The sequence below is a fragment of the Antechinus flavipes genome, chromosome 2 (assembly GCF_016432865.1).
Source record: "Antechinus flavipes isolate AdamAnt ecotype Samford, QLD, Australia chromosome 2, AdamAnt_v2, whole genome shotgun sequence".
NCBI lineage: Eukaryota > Metazoa > Chordata > Mammalia > Dasyuromorphia > Dasyuridae > Antechinus > Antechinus flavipes.
In genome coordinates this window covers 281,833,107-281,848,676 of record NC_067399.1, presented here as the reverse complement: position 1 = coordinate 281,848,676, position 15,570 = coordinate 281,833,107, and the positions used below count along the sequence as shown (strand labels likewise).

General features: G+C 36.8%; 1 protein-coding gene across 2 annotated transcripts in view; it reads left to right on the top strand.

Moving 5' to 3' along the window:
* The first annotated feature begins 213 nt into the window (after positions 1-213).
* Positions 214-15,570, top strand: part of ARHGAP5 (Rho GTPase activating protein 5) — a 106,663-nt gene continuing 91,306 nt past the window's right edge. For both annotated transcript variants that reach the window (XM_051977280.1, XM_051977279.1), the window contains exon 1: positions 214-312. The gene's annotated coding sequence lies outside the window, so the exon portion shown is untranslated. The remainder of the gene's footprint in view (positions 313-15,570) is intronic.

The following is a 15,570-nucleotide window of genomic DNA, read 5'->3' as shown; positions in this document are numbered from 1 at the left end:
CGGGCAGGCTGCGACGGGTGGAGGGGCCTGGGGGGGGAGGGAGAGAGAGGGGGAACGAAGACCCAGCCGCGGCCGGGCTAGGAGATTTGGGGCGTGTGAGGGGGGGAAGGGGGTGACTGGAGAGACGCGGCGGCCGGTGCTGCTGGGAGGCGAGCGGAGAGTGGTGGAGGAGGAGGAGGAGGAGAAGGCGGCGGCGGCGGCGTGAGCTCTCCCCAGGAATGTCGCTGCTGCTGCCGCCGCCACCCCTGCCGCCGCCGCCGCCGCCGGGGCTGCTGCCTTTGAGGAGGAGGCGGAGGAGACCGACCGTGTTAGGTAGGACCTTCTCTTTTCCCCGGGGCCTGGTCAGGGTCGCTCCCCTCTCCACACTCACGCCCGGCGGCCACAACCGTTGTGGCCGCCGATTGCAGCCAGTTCCAATGGCTGTCTCTCCCCCCCAACCCCCCACCCCGGGAGCCCTCCCCTTCCAGGTCGGTGGGCCGAGGAAGATTGGAGGAAAGTGTGATCGGGGGTCGGGGGTGGGAGACAGTGAATGTGAAAGGCAGAAAGAGCCGCTGCCGCTTCCCAGGTGACGCGGTTCACACGGACAGGCCGGCCGGCCGGCCTGGGAATTGGGGGAGACTGGAGCCGGCTTCCTCCCTCCGACTCCCAGTTTGCTCCCCACAGCTCCCGGGCCCTGGTGGCGAGCGGCGTGCGGGGGAGGGAGGAGTAAGGTGGCGGTGCTTCTCTATGCCTCACTTCCCTGGCTTCTCAGGGCTGCCGCCGCTGCTAACGAGTTCCACCTGGAAGGAGAAAAAAAGGGGGATGGGGTAGGGTGGGGGCATGTCAGCTGAAACGGAATCTTCGCTCCGAACTTAAGCCACCTTCGAAGTGAGCTGCTCTTTCACTTTTACTCGCGTCTGCCCTCCCAACGCCACCACACACAATCATACACTCTCTCATACTCCTTCTCTTTTTCCTTCTCTTTGATTTCCCTAGCTCTTGGGGTTCGGGGAGAGAAAGCAAGAAGTTTGGGCCACGACACCGTAAACACTAGGTCCTATCAGCGAACACAACTCCCATCCCAGCGCCGCATTTCAGTTTCTACGAGAATAACCTCTAGACTCCCAGTCCTTTGGTTTCCACTAAGGAACAAGTATCGGGGTGGAGGGGGGGAAGCCGCGCGGGAGCGCGCGCGCACTTATACACATTAAATATATACACACTTACCCATTCCCCTTCCCCCTCCCCTTAGCGTTATTAGAAATGCTCTTGAGGTGGAGTCTGGAGAATGTAGACTAGGTGGAAAGGTAGTGGGAAGTGATGGAGAAGCTGGCTCCAAGGACGCTTGGGAGAATTATGACAAAGTTGAAAGAGAGAAGCTTACACTCTTTTTTCCCCCTATAAAACCTAAATGTTGGATATATTTAAAGGGGAGCTGAAGTGTTTTAAACCTAGACCACAATAGGCCTCTAGGTGGGTGTGTGCACACGAACTTTGAAGTTTACATTCTCAGATAATTTGATTTTACTTTGTGACGTTTGCAGCAAGCAACAGTGGCAACATTTTTAAAGAGATGTTCTTTTTATCTTGACAAAGGGGTCACTGTACTAATAATCTTTGTAATATCTTCAACAGGTGTCTCTTTCTTTATAAAATCCCATATACAAAACCCTGGAAAAAAGAAATACAAAAAGAGAAAATTAGGAATGGTGACTTAAGAATATCCATTTGTATTAAAGGATACTGATTTCTGGTGTGATTTTTCTACTGTGCCAGACAGGATCACAAATATATAGGCCCTCAGTATAGATCTGAGCAATTAAGCTGTCTTTAAATTACAAAATTATTGTAATTTTATGAATTTGTATTGCCTGTTTAATGTCTATCCATATTATTTATATTAAAAGCCTTACAAAGAAGGGGGAAAGAAGGTAAAGTGGAGAACCAAAAAAAAAGTAAGACTTATGCAAAGTCTTATTATAAAATCTGAGAGTGCAAAAAAACAAAACCCCAAACCTTTCAGGTTATCAAGTCATAGCAAAATTGTTTTTAACAGATTTTATCCTTTGGTGGAAAGCAACAAGAAAAAAAACCGAGTCCATTGAAAGACAAAATGGTTGTCTTGTGTAGAATTTATTTAATTCAACTCATTATATTGCATTAAGAAAGCATTTTTTTTTATTTCTGTAGGTAGGAGGAGGTTCTTTTCATCTGAGATTTGACCACATTTAAAATGCCTTTTAAAGATAGTGTCCTAATTTTGTCAATTTTTTTTATCCTTAACGTTTTGAAGTCATATATTTTTTAAAAAAGTTTCACAGATAGTACTAGTATATTTTGTTTCACTTGAAATTTAATTCTTTGCTTTTTACCTTGTGAGTGAAGGTCAAAGGATGGAAATTGGTTAAAATGGAAATTATTTACATTCGATATTTGGAATTTAAACTAATTTTCAATTTACAAAAATCCTATGACTTAAGTTTTTTGTTAACTTTAAAAAAATCTTAATACTTAGTTCAGGTTAAGCAGTATAAGCACTTCTATTTCTCAGGGTAGATCTGGCTTGTAATGAGCCATTTACTTACTTAAATGACTTTAAATACATTACTCATAAGACCTAGCCTTCAGTTTTCTCATCTAAAAAATGATGTTAAAGTCGATATTTTCTGAGCTTCCTTATGAAACTTATCACTGACTATAGTAAAATAACCAAAAGTTGACATATAATCTTAATTTTATGTTGAACAGCATTCACTTTATAACATTTACTAAATATTTCTACTGTCTGCAGGGCATTGTAGTGCTAAGTACACACTAGGTGTATGTAAAAAATTTTTAAAAATTCATTAAGTCTTGTCTTTCAAGGTGCTTCTAAAAATCTAATAGGTGAGATAAGACATGTACATAACCAAATAAGGTATAAAATAGAATGTGATAAATACAGAGAAGAGTTTGGGTCAATGTGAGAAGATCAGTAGGATTTTTTTTTTTTTGGCTGAGTCAATTGGCTTTAAGTGACTTGCCCAGAGTCACAGACCTAGGAAATGTTAAGTGTCTCAGACCACATTTGAACTCGCGTCTTCCCGGACTTCAGGATTGATTCTCTATCCACTGTGCCACCTCAATGCCCCAGTAGGGATATTGTTTGTAGAAATTTGGCTTAAAACGTTAATTTTCAATTTATAATTGTGATCATATTCATATGATGACTGCTGAAATTAATTTTCTTAACTTTACAGGGCTTCAAGTTCTTGGAGTTTGGGAAATTACTTGCTTTATGTGAAATTTTAATGGCAATTTGATATCTATTTCAATATTCCAATGTGAGTTAATGAACTTAGACATTTTCAGAACTTTTCAGAAATGTTTTTTAGGAATTCTTTTTTTGCAGAATCTAATTTTGTCACTTCCTTTTACCTTCATTTTAAGGTACATGGTAATAAACATTCTTCATTCTTGGAGGATTTAAGGTAGCCAATTTGTTTAATTGGTAGTTTAAAAATTCTAATATTAACATATAATTTGCATAATGTGCTAGTTTCATGCCTAAAGTTTTTTTATATAAAATATTTAAAAGAATCTAGTGAAATTCAGTCATAAAAGAACACTGTGGTGAATTTTTTTAGTAAAATGAAGAAGCATTTTGTAACTTTACTTTGATATTTTGGATCTGTAATTTCATCTGTGCCGAATACTCCTTCCACCATGAAGAGTGAAACCCCTATTTGTCTTCTAATAATTATACTCATAGATATAAAGTTATAAGGAACCTTAGAGGTTATCTCATCCAGCCATTTCATTTTACAAAAGAGGAAAAGTCAAGCCTCTTTCCTTTCTTCCTCTCTCCCTTTTTTTCCTTCCTCTCCCCTCCCCTCTAGATTACATAGGAAGGAGAGGGGAAAAGGGAGTAAACATTTATATAGCACCTACAATGTCCTAAGCCTAGTGCTAAGTGCTTTGTTTTGTTAGTTTTTTTTTTTTTTTAACATGTCTCATTTGATTCTCACAACAGCCTTGTGAGATAGATACTGTTTATTCTTCCCATTTTACAGTTGAGGAAACTGAGGCAAATAGATATTAATGGACTTGCCCAGACAAGGTCAGATTTGAACTCATTTCTTCCTAATTTTAGGTGCAGCACTCTAATCATTTGCAACACCAGTTGCTGATATGGGTTAGAATTGGTACTTTACCTCAGATCCATCATTCTTACTGCGCCATATTGCCTCTCTAATTACCTTTTTCTTAAAAGTTTTCCCTAGAGGATCTGCTTTACTGGCTGAAGGCTTTCTGTCTAGTAGGTATTTAGCATCTCTGTGTTCAAAGTACTTGGCTATGTGTTAAGTTCAAAGGAAAAATCAAAAATAGCCTTACCCGAGGATTGTACCATATACTGGAAGAAGTACTTTAAAAAACTCCATATTTAGAGATAGATTGGGATATTACATGTATTCAGATAAGTATATTCATGTGTATATATGTATATATCTGTATGCATCTATATACCATGAATATATACATGAACATTCTTAAGTTAAGAGCCTACTTCTCCAGTTGAATGTTTATAAACATTTATAATACATTCATATATGCATATATATGCATGTGGCTATATATGTATACATGCATATATGTAAATTTAAGGGAGAACACTAATAACTAGGAAATAAGGTAAGGCTTCCTTTAGGAGGCAATATGTAAATTGAATCTTGAAAGAAGCTGCGGTTCTGTAAGACAGAAATGAGAATAGAGTGTATTCTTGGTATGAGGTGATAGTGTCAGTGACAGAAATAGGGAAGGGAATTGCTAGCTAGGCACTGTTGAAAGGGCTTTACTAATATCTCATTTGATCCTCACTGTAACTCTTCCAAGTAGGCAGGTAATGTTATAATCCCCATTTTACAACTGAGGAAACTGAGGCAAACAAGTTAAGTGACTTTGCATAGGGTCCCATTGATGAGAGATAGAACGCTGCACGAGGGACAATCAATTATGTCTGGGGGGGAGGGGATGGGGAGGCGAGGGGAGGGGGCAGGGAGACAGGGAGGCTAGTATGAAATAAGCCTGGAAAAACAGTCTGGAACTATATTGTGAAGGATTTTAAATGTCAAATACAGAAGTATTTTTAAAATTTTAGAGGTATTAGGTAGCCATTGCAAGTTTTTGAGTCCAGGAGTTTGACATGTTGCTGATTTAGGAATGTAACTTTGGCAATTTTGTGCAGGAAGAATTGGAGAAGGAAGCACTAGAAACTGAGAGTGCAATTTAGAGGCTTTCTCTAAAAAAATAGTTCCAGTGAGAGCTGATGAGAACTTGAACTAGTGGTGTGATTATTGAAGAGGAGCGGTCATAGATGAGAGATAATGTGAAGATAAAGGTCCATCAGTGTTGGCATCTAAATAGATTTGGAGGATGAGGAATAATTGTTGAGAATGACTCAAAAGTTTCACACAACTAGAAGTGCCTCAAATGAAATAAGGAAATTTGGAAAAGAGATAGATTGAGAGGAGGGGTGGTTAATTTAGAAGATTCCACCGTGGTAATATTGACTTTAAGGTGCTCACAGGACATTTCAGTCTCAATGTCCAACATATAGTAAGGAAAGTAAAGTAGGAAAATCGAATCATGTGTGTTGAAATAATTGAATTTATGTTTGTTCAGTGTTTGTATTTTAGTTTCATTTAAAAGGAAAATCTCGGTGTAGCTGTGACTTCAGTTCATCCATTGGTGTGTCAGCATGCTTATTGACCAAAAGATGGCACTTTGTTTACAGAAGTTTAAGTCAAAGTTTGTAGGTATTATAAAAAATAGGATTCTTGGCACCCTCTACTCCCTTTTCTGCCTTTAATTTTGGTAAGGGTGGAAATAGTATTAGACTTTAAGATTATTTTGTATTTCTTGTCTCTTTCATGGGTTCCTTGGCTCTAAAAATTCAGCATCAGGTGCTCATTTTATTAATAGTTTTTAATTCAGTAATTAAATAATTATTTAATACTTGATATATAAAAACACACATATTATACACACATACATATACATATTTCACCCTTAGAAATACAGGTAAATAAGATATACTAAAATGTTTAGTAATGTAGATGTTGTAGGTAATTTGTAATTTTTAAATTAACTTTTACTTTTTCCTTAACATTTGCAATATACTAAATTGGTTACCTAAATCAGTTCAAATTTACTTTCTATAATGTATCTTAAGGATTTGGACTATAAAATAGTATACAGGAAAGTTGAAATGGTATACTAGAAAGTCTTATGAACTTGGAGACAAAGAACCTAAGTTTGAATTTTGCTCTGCAGTTGAATACTATGGGTAAATTTTGACCTCTGGGGCTCATGTGTAAATGTTTCCTCACATGTGAAATAAGAACTTTGGACTAGGCAACAGCTATTGTTCCTCCCAGCTCAGACTGAATACATACATATACATATACATACATACATACATACATATATATAAAATTCAATGCTCAGTGAGTATACCTTTTGTAATTAATCACTCAACTTTTAAATATTTAATTGTAAAATAGTTCATACAATAAATAAAATTTTCTTATGCACTTAATTATCAGTAAAAAAAAAAATTTTCTGAAGTTTTAAATTTATTTCCTGTGGGTCAAAAATTAGTTTAACTGCACTATTGCATTAAAAAAGCAAATACTTATTCACCTTTCATGTCCATGAGCTTGATAGTGCCATGAAAAGTACTATTTTAGGTGCTGTATCGATTGGGTCTTTCTTCTAGGACCTTATTATAATCTAATTGGACATAAAGCATAAACAAGAAAAATTCAATGACAAGATTTTAATAATACTTCAGGATAATGCTAGAAGAGGTGTCAGCAGGCAATTTTAACTTGTATTGTTAAGAATAGTTTGAATTTTAATTTTCTCTGATCTTATTCTGTTTGACCTTTGGACTTGACCATCTCCTGTTGAACTCTTATCTTCCTTTAGCTTTAATTACTCTTCTCTTTGATCTTTCCTGTCCATTAGTCCTACTAAGACCCTAATCTGGGTCCTTTTTCTTTATGTATACTTTCTCTCTTGCTTAGCATGGGTATCTTATCAATACCCACAGCTTCTGTTATTATTTCCATACAGATGACTGACTCTAAGATCTAAACATCCAATCAAAACCTCCTCTCACAAATACCAATGAGATACTGTGCATCTCTACCTGGATATTCCATGGGTGTCTTCAGTGGAACTTGTTTACATTTTACCCTTTACCTCCAAACTTGAAGTTGATGTTTAAGATTAGTCTACCCTATCACCTAGTTTTGAAACTTTGGAAGTTATCCCTGATTCTTAATTTTTTCATTCTTCATATATGTCAATTGCCAAATCTGGTTTTCTGTAGCTCCACAATCTCTTTCAAATCCATCCCTTTCTTTGCAATTATACTTGCTCTTCCCTAGTTCAGGCCCCTATCACCTCTACTTCTTGAAATAGCAAGTTTGCTCCAAAGCACAAGTCAGGTAGGTGCCAACACATCTACACTTAAGCCAGCCTTTCTTAATCTAGATTCAAAGGATCTTAGTTTGTGGCCCTATTATGTCAGTTAGCTACGTGACCTTAAGCCTCCTTGAGTTTCTGTTTGCTCATCTTTAGAATATGGTTAACTAGAGTATTAAATCACAGACTTATTAGGATTGTGTGAGTAAGTATATAAAGCAGTTTGTAAATAATCATGTGCTAGACAAATGCCAGTTATTAACTTTTTTATTATTTCTTAAATTTGCCCTTTCCCATTGATAGTATCTCTTCCTCTATCTAGTTTATCCTTTTCCAAGCCATACATCATATTTCCTGTAAGAACTTTTATTTCCCACATTTCAAGTTCTTCTGTGTGACTTTTATGATTCTGTAATCTTAGCTCAGTTTTCATGTTGAATCTTTTTCTTAATACTCCTCAACTATGGACCTGATTCCCTTTACCGTATCTCATAAAACTCATCCTTGTTCTTTGGACTTTTCTATACATAATTTTCTAACTTTCTCTTAAGTTTTTTTATTCTTGTTTATCTGCTACTCAAAAATGGCAGTTTGTGTTATATTTTCATGAAATTTCTACCAAATCCCTGTATTCTCTGAACACCTAATACATGTTTGTATGACTTATATTAAGTGTTTGCTGGATATTTAGGATTATAGTCATAGATTTAAAGTTAGGATGGACCTTAAAAGACTATTGACTCCAATTTTTTTGTGGATGAGGACACTGAGACACAGGATAAGTGACTTGTTCATGGTCATGCTGCTAGTGAGCATCTAATGTACTTGAGCTACTATCTTCACAACTCCACATTTAATGCCTTACCCACTATGCCCTGGCTTCTTAAATTGTGGGTTGTGATCTCATATGAAATTTCTTCATTGGATGTAGGGGTTGTGGAATTATGATTTATCATGACTAAATGTTTGATTTGCATTATTCTTTATATACTTGTATACCTGGGGTCATGTAAAAATTTCTTAAGTGAGAAGGGGTTGCCACTGGAAAAATTTTATAAAGCCCTGTAGCCTTGTACTATGTGACATATCTCTTGTTTATTGCTTTTCAAGAATGATGGCTTAAGTGCAGTGATGAGTATTTTCCTTATTTTCACCATCAGTAAGAGAAAGCCTTTTTTGAAAGGTCTTTCAGAGTAAGGTCTCAGAAATATTAGATCACAATTTGAATCTAGAATAAAAGAATTTGTTTTAGGTCAGTGACACTTACTCTAAAGCTTGTAAGACACTCCTCATTTCTATTATAGTTCATTACATTTGACTGGACATGTTACTGTCACATGTTCTTTTAGTTGAAGATGCTAATAAATCTGATTTTAAAGTCACAGAGTAGGGGAGCTTCTAGGGAATCTCAACTGAAACTTTTTGAAAGCATTTGAACATATAGACTTTAACTTGATTAAAATTAACACTTAAAAATTTTAAACATAAGAAATGAATTTTCATTTTCATTTTATTTTATTTTTTGGTTTCATATGATCTCATCTCAAGGCTAGAATTTAGTGTTAAGATGCCCAGGGTGGAGGTGAGAAAGATGTCAGTTTAGTTCAGCAGACATTTATTATCAATTGTGTGCAAAACATTAAGCAAAACTTGGTTAGGTAATTACCCATTTTTTAGGGTGCATAAAGTTTAGTAGGGGAATATGGCACATTACTAATTATTAAATTTTTAATTAAGCGCTTAAAGGAAAATACAGTGTTCTTTAGGAGTCTGTGATGGAGAGAAAGTCATTACCAGCTGATGTGATTATCAAAGAAGGCTTTTTGGAAAAGGTAGTATCTTTCAGCCTTATGACTGATTGTGGTACAAGCCTTAATTTATCATCTCATTAGGAAAGTCAGTTTTCATGTTACTTATTTCCAACTTATAGATAAGTTTTTTAAAAGTAAATCTTGAAGTGTTTACTATTTCTCTTTCACTTCAAGTAATATATATCCTTGAAATTAGCAACCTTTAAAGATGTATTATATCAAAACTTTCAACTTCATTTATGCTAGTTAATCTTATTTGATTAATTGTTCAATATGTAGCCAAATTTTGATTTGAATTCGGTCTACTGAGTTCCTGTGAGTTGAATATTTGCAAATTAAAATACTTTATTGTCATATGTAGTGTTTTTCTTCTTTAAAATTATAGTTCTCTCTGGGAGAGGGGAGGTTTTCTGGAGGCAGCCTTAGTTGCAGTTCAGATCAATAATTACCCCAAATGCAGCCAGGTGATAAAAGTTCAGATCTTTTATTATTTCCAATATAGCCTGGTTAGCTTAGAGGCCCATCTCTCTGCTTGGTTCTAAGAACTCTTGCAGCTTTGTCCTATGGTTCTGCCTCTGCTTTCTTTAGCCTGCAGAGCCAGCACCAAGTTGAATCTGTCTTGCCTCTGAGAGAGGGCTTCTGGCTCTCAATCTCCCAGAGTGTTCCTCTCTGACTCCAGTCAATGTTCCGAAGTAAAACTCCTCACTCAGAGAGGGCTTCTGGCTGAACTCACTTGACATTCCCCTCTCAATCTAAATTCAGCTCCACTCTCTTACTGGTAGCTTCTTCACTCTGAAAAATTTCTTGACTGGCCCATTGAAGCTCTATTTATACTCCTTTGAGAGAGAGGGATTGTGGGATGTGAGAGAGAGGGGCGGGGAAGAGAGGGGGTTGGGAAATTATGGGTTTCTTCCCGAAGTGTTCTCTGGCCCTAAGGGAGGTGTGAATTCACAAAGTTATAGAGTTAACTTTGTGAATCTCCCATACTTGTGAATTCCAATGAGTAAAGGTGTAAACACAAGCATTGTATCAATTAGTTCTACTTAGTACCTGGCCCAAAACATCTCAACTCTAATGACTTAACAGTTTGTAAAGATTCCAACATCTCCCTGCTTTCTTTTGTTTTAGAACATAATGTGGTCATGACCTCCCTGACTTCTCAAGGAGGTGAGAACCCCAGAAAGGTGATCACGTGGTCACACCCTGCCTGACATCTCAGGAAGGGAGATGAAAACACCAAAGGAAATAGGAAATCAAATCAGAGTAGCAGGTTTCTGAAGGGGCTCACTTGAAACAGGTACACATAAATCCATCAATATGGGCCAGAACTTTGAAACAGATATACATGGTATACATAAATCCATCAATATGGGAGGCATTACACATAATTTACATAAGCACATAACAATATAATACAGGCTAGTAGTAATGTAACAAATAACATGAATCAACATGAAAATTTAAGTACTGCAATAGTCTCATCAACAATTTTTCATCTCAAGAAATCCAATGATTCTTGCAATTACATAAAATACATAAGCACATAGCAATAATATAAATAGTAAAGATTCTAACAGTCAGAGATGGGAACATTTAATTTCTCAGTTGTATCTCTCGGTGGTCTTGAAAATATAAAATATTTTATATATTTAGACTTTGAAAATGTAAGTTTCCTGTCTCCATATTTTAAATTGCAAAAATGTCTTGGTTTAAAAGTAATTAGATAATATTTTTAAAGCACTTAGTGCACTGACTGACACATAACTGGTGTTACATAAATGCTAGCTGTTGTGGTTATTATTATTGTATCCCAAAATATTTTCAGTTGAGGCTGCATTTCAGGTTATACTCGCTGAACTTTTTGAAAATTAGTTGTTCCCTTAAATATTATAAATGAGCATAAGAATACTATTTTGCATTATCATTGTTGATCCTATCTAAAGAATTTTTAAAAGTTATTTTTGCTCACTACATTGAAATTTGTCTTTTTTTTTTTTTTTTTTTTGTCACTGAATTCTAATTTAGTATGAGATCTTTTGGGGCTCCGAAATATATGAAAGGCATTTGAAAATATGAGAAAAACAAAACAACCCAACAACAACCAACTCTTAGATACCACATTGAGAGAAATTGGCATGTCATTACCTAAAAATACTATTTGTTTTACATAGTTTCTTATATTTCTTGGCAAAGCATCTCCTGAAATAGTTTGGACATAGAACATTTCTGGACTTGAAAAATTAATGCAACTCATAAATATTGATCTGACCATTATGGGAGTTGGGAAATTTTAGGTAATTAAGCCTTATCCATACCCCCCCCCCTAAATTTCTGCAATAAGTTCCTTCAATACCTATGTAATTTCATATTCACCATTTTAGAAAAAAGTAAATGGTCAGCATGGTAATCCTCTTGGGATTCCTATATATTACATAGTACATCAGGGATCTTTGGAACATAGTTTGGACAATACTGTTTTTGTGCCGTATTTTAGAAGTACAAGATAAAGTATTGCCTTTAAATGACATCTGCTGTTTTAAATAAGTTATTATTAGGAAGTAAGAGGGAAAGAAAATTTGTTCAAATTCTCAATAAATCTTTTAAAAAAATTTTTTTCAACTCCTCTGAAACAAGGGCTTCTTAAACTTTTTCCACTTGTGATTGATTCCTTTTCCTCCAAATTTTATGCTCCCAATGTATAAAAAGTATAAATAAAACATTTACTGATAATAAGTCATAATTTCACAATCTTCATGTTCAGTTACAAGACTGTCCCACAAAAAGAAATTTTGCTCTAAAAGACTATTTAGAAATGGATAGCAAATTAAGATGAATTTAAAGTTGTTTCTTTTTTTCTGGCATTATTTTACACTGGAGTAGTTAAGTTTCCTCTAAATCCAAGCTACATATTTACTTTATTTGATCAGGCATCCTTTATAGAATTGTACCTTGCTCTAATGTCTTTAGGAAGTTAGATGGCTCAGTGGAAAGAGTACCAAGGCCTAGAATCAAAAAGACTCATCTTTTAGACTTCATTTCTCTCCTTTGACATTATCTATGTGATCCTTTGTGATGACCGCGTATTTAAAATCAGCTGGAGTCAGGAATTCAGGTTAAGGGAAAAATCTTCAATCTTTATTCTCAGTAGAGGTGAAGAAGAATTGCGATAGCAATATAGGCAGACAAGAAGCCAGCTAGCAGAGAAGGATTGGAGGTGAAGGGCAGTCGCGATAGCAATGTGAGCAACTGTGTCAAGATGCCAGCCAGCAGTCTCTCTTTCCGCTTCCCTTTCCACTATAGGAAATCGTCATTTCCTATACAACACATCAGGACTTGCACAAAGAATGGGTGGGGGCCATTCTTTCTCAAGCTTATATATTAATAGAGTATGGTCCAATTACTATTTAGCCTCACGTGCTTGGGACCTCTCAGTGCATCAACTCAAGCCTCAGCCCATTACATCTCCCACTTTCTTTTGTTTTAGAACACAGGTGGTCATGCCATCCCTGACTCCTCAGGGAGGTCAGAGCCCCCAAGGGGAGGTGATCACACCCTCCCTGACTTCTCAGGAAAGGAGGTGATCATGACCCCCCCCCGACTTCTCAGGAAGGGAGGTGAAAGCACTAAAAAGGAGATAATCACACCCTCGCTGACATCTCAGGAAGGGAGATGAAAAGCACCAAAGAGAAGTAGGGGGTGCTAGCAGGTTTCTGGGCTGCGGGTCTTATTAGAAACAGGTATGCACAAACCCATCAGCATGGGAGGTATTACACAAGCACATAGCAATAACACAGAGGCTATTAGTGATGACTCTTCCCACAGTCAGTGCAGGCTTGATGTGGTGTAACAAACATGAATTGTACACACAAGTAATGGTATAACAAACAATATAAATCAACATGGTGTTGTAAAAGATTGCCAGAAATCCTAGGAGAGTATGTAAACAGCAGTCACACATACTTCTTCAGCAGCCAAGAGATAGTCCAAAACCAATCTATTGTCCATCGCTTCACATATCAGGGAATCCAATGATCCCCCCCAAGTTTTTGAAGTCCTGCAAAAGTCTTGTTATGTGTTAGGGAATCCAATGATTCCAGCAGATTTTGAAGCCCTGCCAACACTTTCACCTGTTCCTAGCCAATGGAAAACTGATACACCAGTGTGGCTAGAACAGTGGCCCTTAGGTGGCGATAAAATTTAGGCCTTATTAGATATAGTACAGGAGCAGCTTGAACAAGGGACTTACAACCTTCTCTAAGTCCTTGGAATTCCCCGGTGTTCATTGTAAAAAAGAAATCTGGAAAATGGAGGATGCACACTGATTTAAGAAAAGTGAATGAACAGATGGAAACTATGGGAACTCTTCATCCTGGACTTCCATCTCCTATTCAATTGCCTAGAGAATGGCCTCTTTGGGTCATAGATATTAAGGATTGTTTCTGTTCTATCCCTCTGGAAAAGGAGGATATGAAAAGATTTGCCTTTTCAGTGCCCAGCGTTAACTTAGCTGAGCCTTATAAAAGATATGAATGGACAGTTTTGCCACAGGGAATGAAAAACAGCCCCACGTTGGGCGCCAAATGTGATGACCGCGTATTTAAAATCAGCTGAAGTCAGGAATTCAGGTTAAGGGGAAAATCTTCAATCTTTATTCTCAGTAGAGGTGAAGAAGGATTGCGATAGCAATATGGGCAGACAAGAAGCCAGCTAGCAGAGGGGGATTGGAGGTAAAGGGCGGTCGCGATAGCAGTGCAAGCAGCTATGTCAAGAAGCCAGCCAGCAGTCTCTCTTTTTGCTTTCCTTTCCACTCCCTTGCCTCCACCCATCAAAATCATCATTTCCTATACAACACATCAGGACTTGCACAAAGAGTGGGCGGAGGCCATTCTTTCTCCAAGCATATATATTAATAGAGTATGGTCCAGTTACTATTTAGCCTCACGTGCTTGGGACCTCAGTGCATCAACTCAAGCCTCAGCCCATTACAATCCTGAACAAGTCAATTAATTTTGTTTGCTTCAGTTTCCTCATCTATAAAGTAAGTTGGAGAAGAAAATTGCAAATCCTCTTGTATCTTTGCCAAGAAAATCTCAAATGTAGTTGGGAAAAGTTGAATAGGTTTGAAAATGTCTCAACAAATGATGTTTTCAGAGACTATTCAGCTATCTATGTTGGAGGCGCTATTTTTCTTCTAAACAAAATAAATCCAGACTTTTAAAAATTTCTAATTCTCTGATTTTTATAGTTTTTTATATATCACTTTGCCATCTACCTATTATTTTTCATTGTTGTCAGTGTATGTTCTTCTTGCAGTCCTGTCCATAATTGTTTTTAATATGCTGTTACAGCTTGGGATATTAGCCACATTTATTAAACCAGTAAGCTTATCTTGCACAGTTATAAAGCAGGCTATAGTATAGTCTTCATACCTCTTCCAGTGGACTAAAGAATGTGGATTTTGAGCTTGAAGATTTTGGGTTATATTTTAGATAATAGAGATTTCAAGAAATTTGACAGCTGGGCAAGTGGGGTGTTATAAATAAATAAAACCCCTTCTGTATAATGTAATTGGTTTTTTAACATTTAAACAGTTATGTTTAATAAATTTTAGAAAATGAATTTTTTTGGGTGTTCATTTGATACAGTGAGGTGTAGTAGGTACTCTTTAAAAAAAGGAAAACTTAAGAATATCACTTAACATTAACTGATAATGGAGCTGGGTATCTTCTACTTTTTAGCTCTCTTACTATGGCTCATATGATATCAGAATTACCATTTAGTCACTATCTGATATGCACATATAACAAAAAGAACTTTGATCTAGATTTTAGAGGAAATTCTGACTCGGTTAGAGTGCCAGTTTTATGAAACTCTATAACACACAGGTGACTTGGATAGAATAGGTCATAGAATAAATCTACTAGAGCTGGAAGGACCTTTGGAGGTTCTCTAGTCTTATAATTTACATGTGAGAAAATGAAGGCTCAGAGAGGCAAAGTACTTACTCAAGATCACACAGCTAATAAGTGGTAGGAAAAGCTAAAGTATCTATCTAGCTATATTCTGACTCCTAACTTAGCATATTCCTGCCCTGGCTTGTTAAATGTCAAGAGTATTTTGATTACTAGTAATACCTCAAAACCTCAGGAAAAAAAAAAAAAAGTTGGGAAAATGGGGTTATTAAATTGTAAATCATAAGGGTCAAGGACACTTGCAAACAGAATTTTATTTTTCCCTAAGCAAATAACAGCAAAAAAATATAGTGTTTTGATATGAGACTGTAATTTTAAAATTTCTTTTAAAATAATCT